This window comes from Botryllus schlosseri, chromosome 8 (assembly GCF_051294905.1).
Source record: "Botryllus schlosseri isolate E-star chromosome 8, Bs_hap1, whole genome shotgun sequence".
NCBI classification, from domain to species: domain Eukaryota; kingdom Metazoa; phylum Chordata; class Ascidiacea; order Stolidobranchia; family Styelidae; genus Botryllus; species Botryllus schlosseri.
This window is the reverse complement of record NC_137243.1, coordinates 898,529-923,008: the sequence shown is the minus strand read 5'-3', so window position 1 is coordinate 923,008 and position 24,480 is coordinate 898,529. Positions and strand designations below refer to the sequence as shown.

General features: G+C 40.0%; 2 long non-coding RNA genes across 2 annotated transcripts; both read left to right on the top strand.

Moving 5' to 3' along the window:
• The first annotated feature begins 1,371 nt into the window (after positions 1-1,371).
• Positions 1,372-7,581, top strand: LOC145444635 (uncharacterized). The gene is made up of 2 exons (XR_013916729.1): positions 1,372-4,255; positions 4,728-7,581. It is a non-coding gene; the product is annotated as an uncharacterized LOC145444635 (long non-coding RNA).
• Positions 7,582-9,930: 2,349 nt separating this feature from the next.
• Positions 9,931-17,326, top strand: LOC145444631 (uncharacterized). The gene is made up of 2 exons (XR_013916726.1): positions 9,931-11,080; positions 15,346-17,326. It is a non-coding gene; the product is annotated as an uncharacterized LOC145444631 (long non-coding RNA).
• Positions 17,327-24,480: the final 7,154 nt, after the last annotated feature.

The following is a 24,480-nucleotide window of genomic DNA, read 5'->3' as shown; positions in this document are numbered from 1 at the left end:
TCTGCACCAACGCGGTGCTTTGACGATGGAGATGCGAAGGAACCTCATTGAACTACCGTGATTTCGTCAATCCTACTTCCGATTGTGTGCGAGACATTTCACGCGAAAATGACACACAACGTAATGACTAAATTGTGACGGTTTCAGGAGCTTGTCTGAAAAGCGACAGGAGTGTCTATCACTATATTCCGGGCGGACTTGGGTAACTAGATAATATCAGTTGTCTAATTGGAGTAATTACAGCGGAATGCCGGTGATCTAATTCTAATGTTACTTGGGAAATGTTACTCTACTTTCACTTAAATCTAATCTAATTTCCGGTTTTCATGAAAATGCTACAGGTGAATTGTATAGTGCGAAACGAACCAAGCTCGGTGCATAGACATTTGACATTATCGTGCTAATGAGATTCAACTCTTGATTTGATACGAACCGTACTTGATTATTATTATTGTTGTATGTGTTTCTAATTCGGAATCGGAATTGAATTCATTGCAAATACAGTCACTCTAATCTAGGTCGAAAAAAAAACTGTGTAGCTACGATTCTGATTCTGATCGGAAAATTTTCTAGTAGTCCAAACTCTGGTTCTGAGGCGTAGACGAAACGCAAAACAGTCGTTATGAGATAATAATTGGTGCAACGTGACCGCCGTTACGAACAATTTCAGCATTCGTTCACGTCCTAATACCATCATCACATCACAACCCGCCGGCTGTCTACACTTCGATTCCGATTTATCTTGTGTGTCTACATTGCTAAGCGGTAACTACTATGCTACTGGCTCTCTCAATAAAACCTCGATTGCTCGATACAATCATTGTAAAATATTGCGACTACGATATGGTGTAAGTGAAGTTCTGTCAGCTGAATATTCGGTTTTATTTCAATATGAATATACTATTCAATTGTCAATTGAAGTTATGTGTCTCCAAGAACTTCTTCAGGCATGACATAAGTATCCAATGATTCAGAGTAAGCTTCACTGATTACGCTCACACGCCAACGCTAGCTGATATCTAAACAATCGATGTTGCTTGTGACCGAAATCCAGCCAAAGCCGCTGTGCTGCATCAGAAATGCGTTCAACGTTCAACGAATCGATAATTATCAATTCAATGTATAGCAGTATGACGTCATGCGAGCCGTACCGTTGCGCACACGCACATTCACGACGTGCCTGTCTGCATAACAAGTATGCCGGCAACGAAATTGACTTTTGTCGCGTTTTTCGAATAGCCGATCGAACACATTTTGTTAGATGCGAGCGACGCAGGGCTCGAAATAGATTCGATATTCAGGTCAAAGCGTCGTGCTGTGAACCGCTTGTCCGAATTTAGAGCATAATTCTGAAATCTGCCGATCGCTTCAACCTTTTAGTCTCGTTTCGAGTTTTACTTATTTCTGGTAACTGTAGCCTGTTTCTATTCAAACAGCGGGCTTTGTGGGTAGACATTGGCAAACTCAAACATTTGTACGCTGTGTTAAAATTCCTTTGTGTGTCGGCGAATATAGCGTCTGCCGAGTGCAGAGGTGGTCAAAGTAATCATCGTTCGTACTCGAATTGAAGCAACGATATCAAAGTAAGTATTGCAGGCCTAGGTTTGCTTAAAAACACCACAAAGCCAGCCAATGGACAGAAGCAAGAAATCGGTGCTGAGTGTTAGTAACTGGCGAAAACTCTGCCAACACCGCCAACCACGGCACACGCGCTTCTACCAGGCAGATGTAATCCGGGCCTCGAAACGTCACGAGGTCCTTTATCCGGTCAGAAAGCGTCATTCCAGCCGCATAAGCGTCAAAGTTGCTAAAACAAGCCGTCGGCCCTGGAGAATTGATGACGCACTTTACAACAGTAGTAGCTTTTTCGCAACACGCTAACGCTAACTACGAGCAGACTTTGGCTTGGCAGGAGCTGTTATTATGGTGTGCTAGAAAACAGACTTGGACTAATTACAGCGAAATGCCAGTAATCTAATTCGTTAAATGTTTCTTTGGTCTAAGTCTAATTCTAATCTAATTTCTGGATTTCCTAAAAATGCTGCATCAGAACTGTATAGTACGAAACGAGACAAGCTTGCTGTACAGATATTTGTAATTCCCATGCTTATGATAATGAACTCTGATTTGATACGAACTGAACTTGATTCAATGTCCAAATTTTCTAATTCTAATGTAATTTCGAAAATATTGTGTAGTTATTCTAATCTAATTTGAAAAAAAAACAGTAGCTACAATCCTAATTCCAATCTAATCGAGAAAGAACTGAGTAGCTCTAATTCTGGTCTAATTTGGGAAACAACTGTGTAGCTATGATTCTAATTCTAATCTAACTTATAAAAGCTGAAAATTATCTAGTTGTCAAAGTCTGCTAGAAACGGGGTAGGCATGAGTAAGCTGAATGCTGTTCTTTGGCCAAAGGACTTCTGCTTCGATCATAAACGCGTTCATAAAGAGCCGCGACAGAACGCTCGAAAACGACACGAGTTTCAAGTGAAACATCTGCTGGTCGCGTATAAAACCCGAACAAAAGAAACGATTGCGAACATACTCGCATTAATCCAGCAGCTCTGCTAACCATACAACGCCTCGCGCCTCATTCTATTGTGTGTCTGTTACGGCGCAGTTCACCACATCGACTTACGTCATAATTAAAGAATTTGTTATTCAAGTCCTACCACTCGCCGTCGAGCGCGTAGTGCTTGGCTATTTATAGAACGAGCCTTCAACGAGCCATGTTCCCTTCGCTGTGGATATTACTTTCATCTGAACTTGAGATGCTGCTAGAATATGTGGAGTTCAAGTTTAATATAGACTCACTTCATAAAGAATGATACTGTGCGTACAAATCTACGGGCAGTGTTTCTATTTGCGTGGACTGGAGATATATTAGATATCGGAGTGAACACTGGCGAGGTCTGTTCAGCAGCGAAAGAATGGCAGATCGTGGAGAGATGCGACCGCCGTCGGGCAAAAAAAATTACCAACATTGCAGGGGAATCATCCGCTATAATCTAAAGTGGAATTCTGTCTTTCGCGCACACGATTAACGCAACAATGGCGATCGAATGACGTACTGATGCGCGCGGCCGGTGCGATCATATCGCATTACGCCAATAGTGCATTCGGTATAAGTATCATACTTTCAGATGTTAATCTGGGGGTGGCAAATTTCGAAATTGCAATTGCGCGATTTACGCAAAATGAGCAATAACACTACAGGTATGCATAATTTTCGAAAATAATATTCAGTCAACGGGATACATGGGCTATTTCGTGCGACTCCAATGACAATATCGCTCATCAAACCAGTGCGCGCGTATGACGTAACTATGGGAGTTATAAAACGTGATACTAGGAAGTTATCATATAACCCTCGGGAACATAGACAAAACTTGGTTTCAAAAAAAAAAAATATACCACAAAATCACTAAGTTCGCCAATATCTCTTAAACGGCTTTTGCCTCAATTAAATCAATGCGTGCATATGATGTAACTTAGGGTGTTACACAACGAAATACCGGAAAGTTATCATATAACCCTCGGGAACTTGGAGAAACATGATTTAAAAACGAAATATGCCACTACAAATATGTAGAATCTTAGAATATATATCCAGATACTGTGATAGAGAAGCTTATTGGCGCGGTTCTTATAAGTTATAACAACATCACATATTAAGGTGATGTAAACATACAAAATGTACTCTTTACATGACAAACTCCACTGTACAATAGAATCGTACGATTGTTGATGTACAATATTCGTTCCAATTCTCTACTGGTTTATGACGATTACACCTGACGCGTGTGTGCCGAAAATATTCGAGCTCATTTCAATATCAATCTATTATTCAATTGTGTATTGAAGTTCTGTACCTCCAAGCTAAGCTCTTCAAACTCCAAGTAGGCTATGTAGTTCGACAAACAACTGTCCACTGTCCAGTAAAGTTGGAAGTAGTGTGACAACATAAACAAACACCTGTGTAAGTAGTGCGAGTAGGCTCTGAGCGTGGGTGCAGCAGACGAATTGTCTGCTCGCCAACAATCGGCGTCAACCGATCCACGTAAATCTTCCACTCATAATAGAAGCCAACACTCGATAGTGTGGTAGTAATTGATATCGTTACCTCGATAACAAAAGAACATGACAACACGAACGGGAGAGAGCGGCAACGGAACTGACCAATCAGCGGACACAGAATCCCAGTCAAAGCACTACGGTGGACAGAGAGATTGATTCAACACATGAGAAGGTAATGACAACTACGTCCCCCTCAACTAGGCAGTAAAGTTGAGCAACTACTAAATTTTCAGCATTTCCAAATTATATTAGAATTAGAATGATAGCTGCACAGTTTTTCCAAACTAGATAAGAATTAGAGTTACTAATTCGCAAGAACTTGCAAATTGAATTCAAATCCAAATTAGAACGAAACACAGCAAAAGTCAAGTTCAGTTCCGACAGTTCGTATCAAAGCAGAGTTTATTCCCATAAGCACGAGAATTACAAATGTCTGTACGCCAAACTTGGCTCGTTTCGCACGATACAGTTCTCCTGTAGCATTTTCAGTAAAATTAGATTAGAATGAAAATGAGAGCATAGAAACATGTCACAAATTAGATTAGAATTAGATTAATCTAATTTGACAACTAGAATTATATAGTTGTTCAAATCTACTAGGAAGTTACACCCAACGCCTCGGATTTCAACCCTAACTCTTTTAGTTACACAGCTGACGTCACTAAACCGTCCTGTCGCAAAATCAAACGTAGTAAATCAACACCGACTGGCTCCACAAACAAGGCAAACGTTCCGCAAACGAAGCTGTCGCGCAAATCTCTAAGCGAGAGAAATTGATCAGAGATACATTTTCGCAAACACTTGGTTTCCTGAGCCCATCGAGACGCGCATTCTGCCCGTGAGTGATAATCTGTCGGAAATTCCTTCGTCAAGTCGACCGCCCGTGGCTGTGTCAGCGTCTGAAGAGTGACGCGAACAGGAATCGCCAGATTGTAAACAGATTGGCTGGATGACGCAAACAAATGGCGCGAGAAACGAGTTCGAAAGCTAAAGGCGACACGTGACCGCGAGCAACTTTCTTTGGACGTAGCTCTTTTCACTGTACCCAATATTATATATATCATTGCTGTATCGCAGCCTTGTGGTGTTTTGAAATGATAGAATTATCAATGAACTCATACTGAGTTTCGCGTCTACCTCTACTCGCAATAGATCGGCTACTTCAGAACAGTTTATCAATAATAATGTATTGAATACTAGTTAACCTTCAAGATTACCGGACCACGATCTGAGGTATCGACATCGCCTGTAATACGCTAGCATACCAATCACTTTATTTACATCGCTAGTCCTTTTTAGGAATTGGTACAATGATTGGAGTGTTAATTCTATAGTGATGTGAGTCGAGTAGTGACAGATGATTTTTCGAGTACTGAAGCGTTACTTCCTTGCCACAAATATCAACGAAAAGTTTTGTTGCGGTAGTATTATTATGTTTTACTATACTTGTTTTCATCCAGTGTGCACTGTGCAGTGTGCACGCATCTTATTTACGTGCTCCGGGTCAAGGTGGGTGTCTGATTTAAAAGGCTACGCCAATTCGTTTCTACAACCTCCTGTCTTTTCAATAGATCGCAATCTTGTGTAGTTTTCAACTGATGAAATTATTAAACCTACTGCAGCATGCTCATTGCTCACTGAATGAAATGTATCAGTTTAAGGCCAAGTGTTCGATGTGTCCTGTCTCGTAAAAGGAGCATTTTTCTCGTTCAAGACAGACATACCAGGAGGTTAGTTTCCTAATTTGCCGCTTAACAAAACAGATCTTTCTGAAGCTTGCCTGGTTGAGCATTAGCCCAATATTATTTACCATGTCGTTTTCGTGGGAGTATTGCCGCAAATATCCCACTGCTGCGCAACAAAGAGTTCAATTCGGGCCGCATTACGATCGATTCCACGTTTTATTTCAAGGATGCGCTCCCTGTCAGAAATAGCCACTATGTCAACTTGCGAGTTAATATTTAATTTTACAGAGTCTGTGAACTTTCTCTGATAGAATGTCAACCGTAATGGAGGATTCGGTAAAATCCGCGTGCCATGACGACACAATGGAAATCCCAACATGGTCGCGCGTTTCTCAATAACATAGTACCATATCCATTGCGTTGGTAGACTCGAATCCAGACTTCCACAAATTACTGGAGTTTCAAAATATGTAACTAGAACAAGAACTGAAAGTAACGACCTTTAAAAATCCTCAACTACGTAACTTAAACACCAATGAGTAGTAACTGATAATGCGCATTACTGAATTGCAAATGAGCAAAGAAATACTGGAGATAAAATCGGCATTTGAAAGGGACAAGGTTTCTAGTTTGAAATGGGAGGGGTTTCGACCCCCAAAACCTACCCCTGGCTGTTAGTAGTGCTGACTCTGAGCTAGCAATCGCTGCAATAACTTCACACGACAAAGTTATCACAAGATTCACGCAAAAGATGACAAGTGTTTTCTAGTTTTTAGCAACTATTTTTATTCAACTCTGTAACTGGAACTAGTGGCTTTTCAAATTCCACTACTAGAACTATTCACTTTTCAAACTCCACCACTAGAACTAGAACTACTCAAAAACACTGTAGTAAGTTGAACGCCCACGAACTAAATTGGATGTCCGCTCGAGTCACGTTTATCAATTACTTCATTTGGGTCACTGCCTGGAAATCATTTGCATCGGACTCGTCGTTTGAAATTATCGAAGGAATCGTGTGACTCGAGTCAAGTCACCAAATATTCCACTTCGCAAATCCACCTGATAAATATTAATTCCGACTGTATTTCATTTCCGTTTATCTGTTCTCTGCAGTTAGTTCCATTAGCACGACATCACAACTTCGGCATGACCGCCATAATGGTCTTGACTGGCGTTATCATATCATCAAAACCGTGCGTAAATGTATTCAGTCAAGTGTTTAAGAATTAATGTTGCTCCTTTATTGGCAATTTCGATGAATATATATTGGTAACAAACTTGTGCACACAAACTTTCTTTTTACCCTACACAAACACGAAATTAGAGCGACCTTTATATTGGTTTGTGCGTATCTTGTGTTGCATACGAAATTAACTATTTCTCGTGTTCATTTTTGTAGTTTAGTATCTTATTTATTTTTCACCGTTAATGTCAACACTGTGCGTACTCCCCGGTTGGTCTCCTGGTCTGTATCGGGTTTTCACTGGTGTGACAAACAAATGAAGCTATTTATCTTATGCAGCATTTCAACCAACAAGCGTCGCTGAATTGTACTTCCACACTATTTAAATGGTGCATACCCTGTAGTCGGCGTTCTCATCAATTTATATTAACAGCCGTGCCGATAAATCTGAAATCATCGTTTTAGTAGTTTAGAAATAGGATGACGCAAAGTATGGCAACATTTCGGCGCAATCTAGCCCAGTGCTCTACAACATTTTTGGTATGGTGAATCATGCACGCTGTATAGCATTCAATGTATGTATGTATATCAATCTAATAATAGATTGTCAACTACTGATGCAGTTTACGGAGGTGTGCAACGATTTCAAAATCATTTTGCAGAATTCTCGACCACATTTCGGTAGATAGCTCCGGAGAAGAAGTAGCAGTCGATAAGGGGAAAGATATAATAGTTGTTTCTGTATTTATTCCGATGGTTCTTGACTGGGGTTCGCTGAAGGTCAATACACGCACTCGACTCATACAGAAGTCACACTTATTTGCAGTATTCATTATCATCTTTTCGTTTTTGATCTTTTAACACTGCCCCTGACGCACAGTTCATTTTCTGCACTAGTATAGCCTACTATAGTAATGTCTTAGATGTGGAATATGGCAGGTTTTGTTTTTGTGACTCGGCGAAAATTTGGGGTTTGCCGAAGGCTAGCGAAGGGCAAGGGTGGGCACTGGCCAAATCAAAACGGGTCACGGGCCAATTTCAAATTCTGTGGAGGCCGCGGGCCGCAAGAACGCAATATCGAGATAAAATAGGCTACACTTCTACGTCAGTACAACGGTGTGCTCTCTAACATGAGCGACAGGCAGTTACAACAAAAAAAGGAATATTTTATTGAAGAAATACAAATACAACAAAAATATCATGATCATCAAATTCGTTAAATTTTGAGCTATGAGCTGCGCACGATAACTGACAACGCTTTTCAGCTACTAAGGAATCGATAATAGGGCTAGTGATAAACGGTACTAGATGAAATACTATCTCTTTTTAAACCTTGATATTGTGGGAAAGCCCAAAGCCGTTTTCTGAGCGTCTCGATCTTGGCAGTGTGGGGTCCATTGCACGTCGAGGCAATCATACCAGCTGATTCTCCCTCATGGAATGCTGTCCGCCTGTTCTCATCGCCGTTGCCGTCTCAGCTAGTGAGGTATAAAGATATTGGGCACAGTAGAATAGCTTATTGTCAAACAAGAACAACAAGAATATTTTGAAACTGAAATCAATTTCAGCATATAAAATGCTTCACTTAGCGTTCTTCCGAAATCTCAAATCAGATTGGGGCCGTGTGTTAGAGACCCCTGGCTTAATGGTTCTCCAGGTTAGTAAGAACAACTCGTTTATATTCTTAAAACGTCAAGACTTTCAACTTTAAAGAATCCGACGAAATGCCGGTTTTGTGCCAACGACGCAATGACGTTAAGCAAGATGTGACTGCCGTCGGCGGTCGAGCACTGTCGCGTCACAATGTGTCACGCGCAACAAGTTCGAACGCGACTCCGACTTATGAGGCAATGTGAGGCCATAGATATCTGACTCGCGGTAAGTTCGTTATCTATAGCGAGACTGGATTGCATCCGATCGGCGTGTCACGATTAGATCTCCTCTGCGTGAGTGAGGTGTTCACAAATCCCACACACTCAAATAAACGCAACGAGTATTCGCCGTCCACAAATTCGAACAATGGATCACATGTCTGATTGTACACTACAGAAGCACACGAAACACAGAAATCAGAAGAAAAACATTCCGGTAATAACTTACAGTTTGGGCTGGACAAAAGCGAGTATGTTAGCGATTCGATCCTCAATATTGTATTAGGCGTCGAGTCGACTATTGGCAGACCACTCAGTATGATCTCATGACAGTGTGAAAGATGTGGAAACTTCAAATGTGTACGTGTACGTACATTTTATGCGACCAAGGAGATATAATGCCAGCTGTACATCATATTAGAAATAATTGCGTACTTTTCGACCATGCCTATTCCATTGCACCCTGTGACAATTCTGTGTGTTAATCACGACTTTACAGATATGTCATTTCCACTAACGTGCGTATCTTTGTATCACATGTTTCGAATGCTGCGATACGACCGATCGAAGTATCAAGGCTTCCGTAGTTGAAAATACTATGGCGATTGGCGACTATGATAATTTCACTATGATAATATTCGATTCAAATACGAGTAATAAACTACATGTGTGGAAAATGCGACAGCTTATTCATTCAGTCTTACGAGCACGGAATCCCGAGATGTCACAAATTAAACCCTGCGATTGCTCACCTATCTATGATCGATCATCTTCAACACTTCAACCCTGCTCGACAATACTAGGATTCTACCGAGAACTTTTCAAATGTCTGAAATTATTCTGTAATTACCAACGCGAAAAGGCAAACACTTCCTCTAAATCAGCAAACAGAACGAATAGCGTCACGTATCGCTTCAAGATACGACTGCAATTATTGTCTATTAGCTGTGTATCAAAGTAGGGAAAAAAGTATCGGCACGATACATATTAAAATGCTGTCGGGCACATTTTAAGAAAATCACTCGAGACAGACGCTGGATTTTTACGTTATCGCAGAGACAGTTTATTTTGAAATCACATAAAAATAACAAATAGAAATAAATATACAGTCCAATACATGGATTCGTTCACGGATATCGAGGCTGGATTTAATTTATCGTAAGTCTTGCCGGGCGATGTCTGATATTTTTATCGAGCTGGACAGCTAGAAAATCGTCAGCTTTTTTAAGTTAGATTAGAATTACTGAACTCGTAAAAACTTGGTTATTGAATAAACTTCAGAATTAGAAAGAAACATAACAAAAATCAAGCTCGGTTCATATCAAATTCGAGTTCATTCTCATAAGCGTCAGAATGGCAAATGTCTGTACATTTGTACAATTGTACATAGAGCTTGGGTCGTTCCGCAATATACAGTTCATTTGTAGCATTTCCAGGAAAGCCATAAATTAGATTAGAATTAGATTATCGACATTTCGCTCATAATCAGTCGAAACAATTATATCTGTCAAGTCTGCTATTAACATAAAGACAACAACGAACAATCAACATACAACGAAACCGATCACGAAATCACGCCCGTTGGCCGCAGAGGAAACCTTCAAACAAGTCCCATCTTCAGACAGTAGCGTAAGGCAGACTAGACATTTGATGAAGTCATTCAGTGAAGACATTCTCAATGATTCGGCCGAGAAGAGTCGGCCTTGAAACGATAACAAATCCCATCTAGAATATTTGGCGTAGTTGGCGAATTTGGTTCGAGTGTCGCCGGTAGCACGTTTAGTAGCGTCATATCCTTATCTGGGCTCATCCTCAGCTATCTCGATGTTTTTACGGCGTCTTTATATAAAAACAGACATGGAATACCAGATAATTCTAGTTCTAGATTCTAATTTCTGGTTCTCCCGAAAACGCTACGAGAGAACTATATCGTGAGCAAGGAGCCAATTGGCGTACCGACATTTTCCATCCTCGTGCTTATCAGAATGAACTCCGGTTTGATACGAAATGAGCTTGATTTTCGTTGTATTTCTTTCTAATTAGGAAGTTACTTCACTTACCAAGTTCTTTCCAGTTCAGTAATTCAAATTCTAGTCTAATTTGACAAAAAAATGTAGCGTCACTTCTAATATAATTTTGGAATGCTCGAACTCTGCATAAAAGCCCTGAGAGAGACGAATGAAAAAAGGAAGGGAAACTGTCCAAAAGAAGTGAAGATAGCCATCGAATACTGCTTCATCGGAGATTGGGCAGAGGTGGATGTTTGATTGATTCAAGAGAATGTATACTTGGTCGTTTCGACGTCCAGCTAATAGCTATATCTTTATTACATCACATGGTATCTCGAATGGATACAAATAATAAAACTCCTTCATGATTGAACATAGACCTCGTCTTCCGACATACGCCACTTCATTTTATAGCTTGTACGTTTTATGTTCACTTTTATTACTTTTGTTTTGATGCAGCATGCATACCTCATCTGTACGTCGTCTAGCTAGACCCGGCTGGGTGTCTGATTTCATAGACGACTCCAAGCCGTTCCGACATCTTCCTAACTTTTCATTACATCTCAATCTTGTGGTGTTTTCAACAATAAACTAAAAACGAATCGTGATTAAAATATAATTTAACTGAGACAACTTGCTTGCTGGCCATTCCCAACCTGGACAACAAAAGTTGGAACCACCACATTCCCAAATCTTCTGAAATTTGGTACATGCATAGATGAGTTAATTTCGAACACAATTAAGTTTATTTGAGGAAAATTGATCCCCGGGGTCAAAAGTTATGTCATTTTGAAAAATTGACGATTTTCTGCTCATTTCAGCTCTGCAGCATTCAGGTTTATCAATGTAAAATTCAAAAAGGTGTAAACAGATGTTGGATTACAGTTGGGATTTGGCACTGGGTTTTCTGAGTAGCTAGTATATTGGTCTATATTCTCATGTGGTATTGAATGCCATGCGGTGTAGTGTTAAAGGTTAAATTGAGGCGAAACTTGGTCGATGGTCTGAAATCGGTCAAGCGTTACACAATTTAGAATGCGAATTGAGCAAAACCTTATAAGTATATTCCAGCTAGTAAGGTATCATATGAAAGCTGGTTACAAAAACAATTTTCCATAGCTTTTTCATTTTGGTTTTTTGACTGTAAGGTGGGGAAATCGCCATCTCAAGAGTACACTGCATTTGTACATGGATATGCTTAAGTTTGGAAAACGGTAAACCGATGGTTCCCATACTTTTTTGACTCAACACACCTTGTTAAGCTCAACTTATATTCATCACTACCCCTGAAGACTATATGTCAATTTCCAACAACCTATTTGAAACCAAGAGCTGTTCCTTGGGTATATATTAATAAGAAATTAAAAAAAAAATAACCTAACCGTTAACATCGCTGGTCAGCCCGTTTCCAACACAGATAATGACAAATATCTCGGGGTTTTATTGGACTCGGACATGTCCTGGAAGAGTCATATTCAGTCCCTACCCTAAATTATCACCGAAGTGCGGCCTGTTCTACAGCCTTGGACGCTTCATGCCAGCCTGGGTTCTTCTGATACTCTTTAAATCCCTAATCCAATCGAAGTTACAATATGGCATCCTTTGTTGGGGGGCTGGCAATAAAACTGCACTCGAGCCATCATCATCATCATCATTGGTTTATTAGCAATTTTATCAGTTCAATACACCACAAAAAATGCGATACAATGAAAAGACAGGAAGATGTCGAAGCGACAAGGAGTAGTCTGCAAAAACTATAACATAAGGTACTCCGTATCATAGCTAGAGCCCCTTAGGGGCCTGTTGGTCCATCCAACAAGTCGCTGCTGAAGAGATTCGGTGTCCTAAACATAGAAGATATGCGAAAACTAGAAATCGCGAAGTTTATTTATCAGTTCCACTGCGGTCGTTGCCCCGAATATTTCAATGACTTTTTTACCTCGGAATCAAAAGCGCACAAGTACAACACACGCGCGTCCACGTCGTCCAAATATCATATGATCGACCGAAAAGATCATCGCTCCGTCAAATATGCCGGACCTGATGTGTGGAACAGTATTCCTCCGGCTATCCGACAGTCGACGAGCATGTCCACATTCAAGTCGAAATACAAGCAATTACTACTAAATGAATACTAGGTCATCCCCAAGATTACCGGACCACGACTGACCTATCGATCTCGCCTTCCATGACATGCCACCCCATTTTTGTCGCTTGCTTTTTTCTATAGGCTACTATCTTCTCTATTTTCATTCAGTGTGCATGCATGCACTGTTGTATTTGTATTTCTTCAATAACATATTATTTCTTCTGTGGTAACTATGCCCGTCGCCCATGTTAGCACAGCGTTGTACTGACCTAGAGTTATCCAAACGCGGAATTTTGAAATGTAGCCCGCGACTCATTTTGAGTTGGCGACCCCCTGGGTCACCCTTACTCCCGTCGTGAACTTCCGTCGTTAACCCGCACCTATGTTGAATTTCCTTACCTTGACATTCAGAGCACTATCGGTAGAGTTTCTGCTGAAAAATATAACTCTGAATGTCAAAGTTGAGAAATTTTGCAACGGACGGATAAACGACGGAAGCAATGGGTAGCTATTCTCATCATAATCATTGGTTTATTAGCAATTTTATCAGTTCAATACACCACAGAAATGCGATACAATGAAAGATAGGAAGGTGTCGAAGCGACTTGGAGTAGTCTATGAAATCGGACACCCACCTATGCCTATAGGCGATGGAAAGAGGAGGCATGCACATCATCATCATCATTGGTTTATTAGCAATTTTATCAGCTCAATGCACCACAGAAATGCGATACAATGAAAGGTAGGAAGGTGTCGAAGCGACTTGGAATAGTCTATGAAATCGGACACCCACCTTGGCCTAGGCGATGTAAAGAGGAGGCATGCACACTGAATAAAAAGTAAAGAAGATAGTATAGAAAAAAGCAAGCGACAAAAATGGGGTGGCATGTCATGGAAGGCGAGATCGATAGGACAGTCGTGGTCCGGTAATCTTGGGGATGGACTAGTATTCATTTAGTAGTAATTACTTGTATTTCGACTTGAATGTGGACATGCTCGTCGACTGTCGGATAGCCGGCGGAATACTGTTCCACACATCAGGTCCGGCATATTTGACGGAGCGATGATCTTTTCGGTCGATCATATGATATTTGGACGACGTGGACGCGCGTGTGTTGTACTTGTGCGCTTTTGATTCCGAGGCAAAAAAGTCATTGAAATATTCGGGGCAACGACCGCAGTGGAACTGATGCATAAACTTGGCGATTTCTAGTTTTCGCATATCTTCTATGTTTAGGACACCGAATCTCTTCTCTTCAGCAGCGACTTGTTGGATGGACCAACAGGCCCCTGTGGGGCTCTAGCTATGCTACGGAGTACCTTATGTTATAGTTTTTGCAGTGGCTCGAGTGCAGTTTTATTGCCAGCCCCCCAACAAAGGATGCCATATTGTAACTTCGATTGGATTAAGGATTTAAATAGTTTCAGAAGAACCCAGGCTGGCATGAAGCGTCCAAGGCCGTAGAACAGGCCGCACTTCGGTGATAATTTAGTGTCTAGGGACTTAATATGACTCTTCCAGGACATGTCCGAGTCCAATAAAACCCCGAGATATTTGTCATTATCTGTGTTGGAAACGGGCTGACCAGCGATGTTAACGGTTAGGTTATTTTTTAAAATTTCTCATTAATATATACCCAAGGAACAGCTTCAGTCTTCAGGGGTAATGATGAATATATGTTGAGCTTAACAAGGTGTGTTGAGTCAAAAAAGTATGGGAACCATCGGTTTACCGTATTCCAAACTTAAGCATATCCATGTACAAATGCAGTGTACTCTTGACATGGCGATTTCCCCACCTTACAGTCAAAAAACCAAAATAATAAAGCTATGGAAAATTGTCTTTGTAACCAGCTTTCATATGATACCCTACTCGCTGGAATATACTTATAAGGTTTTGCTCAATTCGCATTCTGGTTTTGTTCAATTCGCATTCTAAATTGTGTAACGCTTGACCGATTTCAGACCATCGACCAAGTTTCGCCTCAATTTAACCTTTAACACTACACCGCATGGCATTCAATACCACATGAGAATATAGACCAATATACTAGCTACTCAGAAAACCCAGTGCCAAATCTCAACTGTAATCCAACATCTGTTTACACCTTTTTGAATTTTACATCGATAAACCTGAATGCTGCAGAGCTGAAATGAGCAGAAAATCGTCAATTTTTCAAAATGACATAACTTTTGACCCCGGGGATCAATTTTCCTCAAATAAACTTTATTGTGTTCGAAATTAACTCATCTATGCATGTACCAAATTTCAGAAGATTTGGGAACGTGGTGGTTCCAACTTTTGTTGTCCAGGTTGGGAATGGCCCTTGCGTCACTGTCGTTGGAAATCAAATGGGAGGTCACGGTCGCTTGATCGAACAATATAGACCGAATCAATAACACTGTCTTCGTGGTCAAACAGGTGCAGGATCAAAAACGCGAAACGCAGACATCGGCTAGACAGGACATCCGATCGACGTGTTTTCGTGGATTCGCGAGTTGGCGGACGATATCTGCCGCTAATCGAACTGACAACTCCCGATGTTTGACCGGCACAATGCTTTCTTTGTTTCAAAGAGCGGAGAGTTCAGCCTAGCCTGTACCGTTAAATATTTCTTCCTTACTGACAGTGAACCCCATAAATTATAGGGAATAGAGACAAACACCGAAGCATGGCATTCACTACGGCTGAGCACAGAGTTGATCAAGGTAGTCAGTGTTACTACTCAAGTAGTTTTTCTCAAGACAAGCCAACACTACTTCAAGTGAAAGCAGAAAATGAGAAGTATGACAAGTACTCAAGTAGTTGCAAAATTAGATTTGATCGAGGGGTTGCATCCTTTTGCATGATTTTGGCAGTAACAGGTGGCTACTTTCAAAATTACAATATGCATATTTGTGACTAACGCACTACGACAAATGAGACTACAGACGTTACAATCTCCAAATAAATATTTAGATACCATGATACAGGGGGTATTTTGTGTAGTTTGTATGATAATTTCACAATATTTTTTTCCGGTCTTCAAAATTCGAATTGTAAAAAGTTTGTAGTTATGCTTTAAAAATGTGGAAGTAGTCTCAAAGCATATCCACTTAAAGTGGTGGAAGTGAGCAAAATCTAGCTTGGTGAGCTGGGCGCAACAATTCCTAATTATGTTTGGAATACAAACAAAAACACCTTGCTGGAGATTTCTCCTTCCTATCCAGGTGACAATGTCACACTAGTAATGGACAACGTTGGGTGTGATCATTGCAACTCCTAAGTACGGCTAGGCAGAATGATTCAAGTACTCAAATTTGAACCAAGTATTAATTCCAGTCGAGCAGTGAGAGATGATTTATTCCGAGTACTGAAATGATACGCTCCTTGCCCCTAAGAGTTAATTTATCAACAATAATTATAGTTTCGACAGTATTTTAGACTGTAGAAATCATGCTACCTCAATTGGCCGCATTGCAGCATGCAAAACATCTAGTACAAAGCTACACACTTTAGTACAGGGGTCGCCAACTCAAAACAGGTCGCGGCCCACTTTTCAAATTTCGTAGCGGCCGCGGGATGCATGAATTCAATATCGATATAAACTAGGCCAGTGGTTCTCAACCTTTTTCATCTCGTGGACCGTTAAAATGTCAAAAAATGTCTGGCGGACCGGTGAACTTTCAAAATTGAAATGAAGCCAAAATGTAAAGTATGCAACCGTTTTTTGCAATTATATGATGCTAGAGAGTGGCATTTAGAGGGTTTTGATAGTAATTAATTATCTTCATGATGGCATCCATGTGATTTTATGGTAGTCAGTCTGCTGAGTCGAGGTAAAAGTGCCTCGTCCAGATAAACGTGCTACCGCCGAGAGTCGTTTACAGTCTTTCGCGCCAAAGGCCGTGGGTTTAACAGACTATGTCAACTCGAATAATATTTTTCTCTTTGACAATATCGAGAGAAGAAGCATTTCGGAGTCGAACCAAGCACCTTCTCGTGTTGCCTTTGCTCATTATCCACTGCGACCGAACGCATAGGCTACTCTGCCAACTACAAGGACAATGCGCGCCGGAAGAAAATACCTCACTATACATGCAATCTTCGCCGAAAAAGCACTTCGTCGGCCCACCCCCCAAAACGTTGGTCTTGGGCCCAAAAGGCGCCAATGGCGAGAATTTTCGATCATTCATGACTGAATCGGTTTTCTCGCTGCCGAATTTTCGGCACGCGTTTCGGAGTCCCATGTTAGCCTAAACTTGATTATGTGTTGGTACGTCGTGGAGCGGTAATGGCTGACGCCGAAATGCCTATTTCTATTAATCATGCGTATTTTTCGGAGAAGGGCACCGAATAAGCAAGACATTTAGTGACAATAAATCGCGTTAAGCGCGAAAAGAAAATGGCAAATGTTGGGAAAAGTTTTAAAAAAACGCTATCATTTATGTTCATTTGCAAAATAATTTTGGGTTCTTCTCAAGCTCGGCCCCTCTCCAATTGGGCGGTTTGGGGTGCCCCAGTTACGGTCCTGCACAAAATGAATGAATCGAAAACGAATTATCGCGCAAATTGCGCTGTTCAGCGATGAGTCAGCTCGTAACTGTTCTGTACTTGTCGCCCGCATGTCGTCAAATGACACGTCTTGGACTTAATAAGTCAAATCGAACATGTTTTCAGCCATAATGTTACCTCACGAAGTTCTGAATCAGTTTAAAATTTGATGTTTTATTCATATTATCAATGGACAAGCCTTCAACATTGCATCTTGAACTTAAGGTATAAAATTGTAATATACCTGGCGGACCGGCAGGAATGACATCGCGGACCGGCGGTTGAGAACCACTGAACTAGGCAATCATGTTTTAAAACTCTATGTCAGTGCAACGCCGTGCTACCTAACATAGGCGATGGGCATAGTGACCATAGAAGAAGTAATATTTTATTAAAGGAATGCAAATACAACAAAAAATCGTTATCGTCAATTTCATTTTATTTTGAACTCTGAGCTGTACATGATACCTGAAAACGCTTTTCAGCGACTAAGGAATCGATATTAGGGCTAGCGAGATACGTTACTAGCTGAAAGACCATCTCCAGGTAAAGCTCAGTCTTGGGGGGAATCCCCAAGCCCTCCTTTATGATACTGAAAAATTTCGCTCCCGGGTCATATTATGTCAGTTGCTCCAGGCCATATTCCCACCATCTCGAAACTTCATTAAAATTGGCATGCTTACAGAGCTTTGTTTTCTGATTTCAGAAATCCAAATTTCAGCAAAAAAGGTCAAGTAGAACCGAAGATATCACCGTCCAAAAATTGCCATTTTTGTGATCGCTCAAGCGGAAAAAATGACAGAAATATATACATGTAACTCAAATTTGCCATAATTCGATCAAATTAGGGTTGTTGAGGGTGACACTGTCACACATGTTCATTTACATCCTACTTGATACTTTGCCCCCTTCTTTGACACCTGGGGTTGCATAGTCTGACCTTTAACCCCGTGATTCTGTTCATGTCTTCAGAAATCGCTCATGCGTGACGTCATTTTTAATTGCAAATATCTTTTGGCTAAGAGGTGATGTCATCAAGTGTAAGGTGTCATTGGAAAGCTCTTGACAAGGACTTTCGAAATCAACAATAACATTCTTGGATATAGAATCATTACATACCATAAGAGTGCCACGAAACTGACCTGCAAATACGATGTTTTAATTAAAAATCTCACCTTTCTTAACATGACACAAACTCTGTGAAACAACTAATTTTACTTTTATTCTATATACAGTACCAATTGATCTATAGACAAGTTAATCAGTATAACTCGGAACAGATAACTGCTGACATAAATTATGCTGGAAATAATTTTGGAGATATTTTTGAAAATTGGATAAAAATTTGCTACACAGTTTGAGGTGAACACACAGTACTTCAAAAATGAATCAGAATTCACAACTAACGCAATGATAAGATGCAACATTTCATGTATTCTACACAATACATTTGGGCAACGATCAGCATTAAACAATGAAATGAACAACAACAATGAAATCCAATATCAATGACCTGCCGGTTTCAGGGTTTGTAGTTTTCATACTATGGTGAGATATTAACTATGCACATATCAGAGTCTTCATGCTGGATGTGAATCTCCAGTAAAGCTGCATTCTCTTTCTGGTAATCGAAAAATTAGAAACGGCAAAAGAAAATATAAGAATTGAATCTCAATGTTAGAGCAAAGCTTGCCAAGGTTTTACATGTTGATGAGATTCAAGAATTAGTAGTGACGGCAAAAAAGGAATATGAAAATGAAGCTGCTTTTGAAAATATGATATCAAAAATGAAAGAAAAAATCAATAGCCCTAATTCAACAAGAGCTCAAAAAATTCAAGTCTTAACAATGGCTCTAGAAAATTGGTCAAGAAAAAAAATCTCGAAAATTTTTGGAGTATGTGAAAGGTTGGCGAGGGATGCGAAAAGCAAGAAAATGACAATGGAGTTTTTTCTTAGCCACCACCACGAAAAGGGAAGATGCTTTCAGGTGAAACAATTGAAAAAGTTGTGAAGTTTTTTGAAAACAACGAACACAGTAGGTTGATGCCAGGGATGAAAGACCGAGTTAGCATTAAAAAGAATGTGTATAAACAACACTGAAAGTCCAATGAAGTTTGGAAGATATAGCATCGAAAAATAATATATCTGATATGTGCATAGTTAATATCTCACCATAATATGAAAACTACCAACCCGCAGGACATTGTTATTGTTCATTTCATTGTTTAGTGCTGATCGTTGCCCAAATGTATTGTGTAGAACACATAAAATATTGCATCTTATCATTGCATTAGTTGTGAATTCAGATTCATTTTTGAAGTACTGTGTGTTCACCTCAAACTGTGTAGCAAATTTTTATCCAATTTTCAAAAATATCTCCAAATTTATTTCCAGCATAATTTATGTCAGCAATTATCTGATCTGAGTTATACTGATTACCCTGTCTATAGATCAATTGGTACTGTACATAGAATAAAAGTAAAATTAGTTGTTTCACAGAGTTTGTGTCATGTTCAGAAAGGTGAGATTTTTAATTAAAACATGTTATTGGTCAGGTTAGTTTCATGGCACTCTTATGGTATGTAATGATTCTATATCCAGGAATGTTATTGTTGATTTTGAAAGTCCTTGTCAAGAGCTTTCCAATGACACCTTACACTTAATGACATCACCTCTTAGCCAAAAGATATTTGCAATTAAAAATGACGTCACGCGTGAGCGATTTCTGAAGACATGAACAGAATCACGGGGTTAAAGGTCAGACTATGCAACCCCAGGTGTCAAAGAAGGGGGTAAAGTATCAAGTAGGATGTAAATGAACAAGTGTGAGAGTGTCACCCTCAACAACCCTAATTTGACTAAAATATAGCAAATTTCAAATATATGTGTAAATTTCTGACATTTTTTCCGCTTGAGCAATCACAAAACCAGTAATTTTTGAACGGCCGCATTTTCGGTTGTACTTGACCGATTTTCATAAAATTTGTTTTTCTGAAATCAGAAAGAAAAGTTTTCTAAGCATACCAATTTTCATGAAAATCTGAGATGGTGGGGGTACATTTTGAAATTTTTCTGGAGCACCTGAAATGAACTGACCCTCCCCCCTTATCGTCATATCACAAAATGCAACCAGAATGCTAGCAATCCCAACGGAAAATTTGATGGCATGGAAGATTATGACTGTTGATGAGAGAATTGTATAATATGAATTCCGGACAATACACAAAACTTGAATTTGATGTAAATCGCGCTGGGTGCGAAAAATTTTTCAGTTGCCTGCAGCTCCGCGCCCTCCCAAGATGCTTTCACGCCCCCACAAGAGGGGTGCCCCCCCCCTAGTTTAAGAACCACTTCCCTATGCCGTTTTCTAAGCGCCGCCTCAGTCTTGGCAGTGTTTGGGCCATTGCACGTCAAGGCAATATGCCCAGCCCATTCATATCAGCTGATTATTCTCCCTCGATGGAATGCTGTTCCCATCGCCAAAGCCGTTTTAGCTAGTGATGAATAGTGATGTTGGGCACAGGAGAATAGCTTATTGTGAAACAACAACAACAATATGTTGAAACTGTAGTCAATTTCATCATTTTAAGTTTTCTTAGCTTTCTTCAGATATCTCAAATCAAGTCGCGGGCCGCAAAATATGACCTTGCGGGCCGCGTGTTGGTGATCCCTGCTTTAGTAGAATTGATATATCGGTGAAGTTGTGATTAACCCATGAGCATTGTCACAAAGAGCGATGAAATAGGTATAGTTGAATTAATACCAAATAAGGTTTAATGTGAAATAGAATCGGCATTATATTTATATTCATTGTGGTCGCATAAAAGGTACATAGCCTACTGTAAATCAACTTTCCGTATTATTCATACTATTGTGATGTTATAACGAACAATACTAGAATACTAGACTCGAAGCCTAATACTACTTGATTCAGAATCGAATCAATCTGGTATTCGATTTTACTCAGCCCTTCTTTTTGCACATCAAAGGTCTACGAGTGCACCAAAGATTGGGAGCAATCACCATGGAAGTAATTATTCTGGTTCACTATAGAATTGAGCACTGTCACAAGCCTGAATGAGAATCTAAAGAAAATTCTAGGATCAAATTGAGGTTTCTGTCATTTCATATGATTTCTTCTAACCTTGTGTGATTATGAGCCAGTCAACTTATATGATTGGGTCGTGTTGCAATGTTTTGGATATCTGTAACATTCTTTGCAATCAGATTTGACACTCTAATCATAGTACTACGCGTGGAGTACTTTACCATAAAATTAAATGCATAGTACTGAACAATTACGACTTCTTGAGACCTATTTTATAACAGTGATCCGCACAATGAAAGCACAGACTTTCAAACAATTGTCCAGTCAATATTCTTGGACTACAAGTGAAAAATGGCTTTTCAAGCATAACTTCCCTTAAGGCAGCTGCAAGCCATATTTCATTCAAGGTTTGTGTGGTATGACTCACAGTGAGCATAATTTATAACTGCAACGTGAATGATCAATTATCATAAATTATGATGCCGATCAAGATGGCGGCAGATATGCCCACACGGGAATTCTTAAACTAAGAATTAGACCTCTTGCTTTGCATACTTATGCGTTGATCATTATTTTCGAAATAGCAAAGCAGTCTTACAATCTATCAATGACTTGATTGTCGACCTGAACACATCAAGCACTGATGCTAAGAAGATGTCAAACTATCTATCCTACAGATATTCTGACTATGTACCGAGGGTCAGGAAAACTACTATTACAAAGATAGATTAACTAACCCCAAACATACAAATTTCAACTGCAGGTATATATGATATGCTGTATGTAACAGGCTTTTCTCATGAGTAGCCTACCCCTGTGACTGATGTCATCAAGTAGATGTCTTCCACTTGTAAACTTATCACAACTCCAGGTAAGGTCAAAAATTTTATGCGACATATCTGCCTCACTGCCTGAGAAGCTTATCATAGAAGAAATTTGATCAAAGCCAATGCACTATTTTAGTGAGCAGTGTCATACATTGAGTTGATGGGGTCTGCCATTAATGAATTAGCATAAATTTTTACTAAATCGCCTTGTTCTCCTCGAATATACTATTTTGGAATGCTCTCTCCAACATTGTGAATTAAATAAGTTCTAACTTACAGCATCATAAGTCCATTATCCTGAGCTGTAAACTAAATGAAATACTATTCCAAGTCGATTATAGTCCTTCCTATATTTTCATTATGTCGCGAGTTTTGGTATTTTGAAATTAGAATAAACAGAATTTAGCAAACTCACACCGGCCGAGTAGCGACGGCCACGTTCTGATTATTGAAATCACACAAATTATTAACCTACTGCTCGGATGGGCTGTCATCAGATAGGTAATGCTATACACATTATACACACTTCATTAGCAGTATCCTTTCCCGACAACTACAGGCATGTGCCGTATGCTGTATTTCTGTTTGTAAGCATGTGCCCTGACAGTGAAGAGTCAATACTGAGCTGTACAAAACTAAAAACACAAACACCAGTCACTTTAGTACGTTACGCATCGGCAGTTCGCTTCACTATGACCGGGTCATGGTATGGTGTGAAAGATTTTCATACTCCATACCTGATTCAATCGTTCCATACCATACTTATAATTTTCCATACCATAGCAACATTCTTCCTTACCAAATTTGATATTTTTCCATACTTTTCCAGTTGCCCTACCTTTCAGATAACATTCTATTTTTGATGCGTGGACAATCTCGACAGTGGACATGGACAATCTGGACATGTCCGACGTTTATATTCCGATTGTTTTGGGTGAAATTATCCATTTAAACAGCCCAATGCTCCAATTCTATCCTGAATTTCCTTGTGTCATATGTCAGCGGTGTAGATTGGCTAATCATCGAAGACGGAACGTAAAATCATAGTGTCCTATAACGGTGTCGACACAAGCAAATCTCACGGTTCAATGAAATTGTATCACGTCACAATTTCCATTTGGCTACAGGCAATTTGACGGTTATTTTTGACCGGCTTGCCGAGCAATAAATTTGATGAATCGGGTATCAATCGAAAGCTAACTCTGCACTAATTACGAAAATATAAATTTTATTCCACTCATGGCCCTGGAACCCCCACAATCAGCCCCAAATTATTCATTGTTGAGTAGATTGGCAGTGTGACGCAACAATGCTGTCTGGCGAAACGAGAGAGAAACTCAAGAGCAAGGATGCGGCCGAGCGGCGAGAGTGGGATCAGCTGACGTAGCGGCAATAGCTATGTGCAATTATAGATAACTAACCTAGCTATACTCAGACGGAAGGATCTCTATAAGTTGAAGGATATTGCAGGAAAATTCGTAGGTCCCAAATACATTCCGTGGACCCAGTTCTACCTTTAGAAATCAAGGAAAGGCTGGTAATGTGTGCTCGCTTTTAGCGAAGCGCCTATAGAAAGTATCAACAGCGCCACGCATCTCTGGAGCCCCACGCAACAAGCGGGCTAAGGTAATCGATATCATAATAATCTGACATATCCCATGTAGACTACTTATATATAACGCAGAGCGAATGTTTATAGTTGTATAATTGACTCCAGAAGGCTGCGTTTACAATTCGCTGCGTGTTTCTTTTGACGGGCCGGCGTAACCGCGCCGTGCGGCCTTGTTGGCTGACGTACCACGAAGCCTGTCTATTGCACACGTATTCGATGGATCACACTGACGAATATATTTTGTTTCTGTCTCCACGACTTGTAACTTTATTGAATCACGTACGACAATGCAACGGACTTCCGAATCAGCGAATAATCATGAATTAACGTGTATATACGCTGTGTTACATTCGTATATAGATCATAGCCACGAGAGATTACATGCACCAAAGATCGTACGATTTATTTCTCTTATCTATAATTCACACGACAAATAGACGACTCACGAAGGTCTTTCGGGTTTTCACTTCAGGGAATTAGGTAAGGTTCACAACACTCCCTATTGCTCAAATCTTAAAATGGCGTGAACAATATA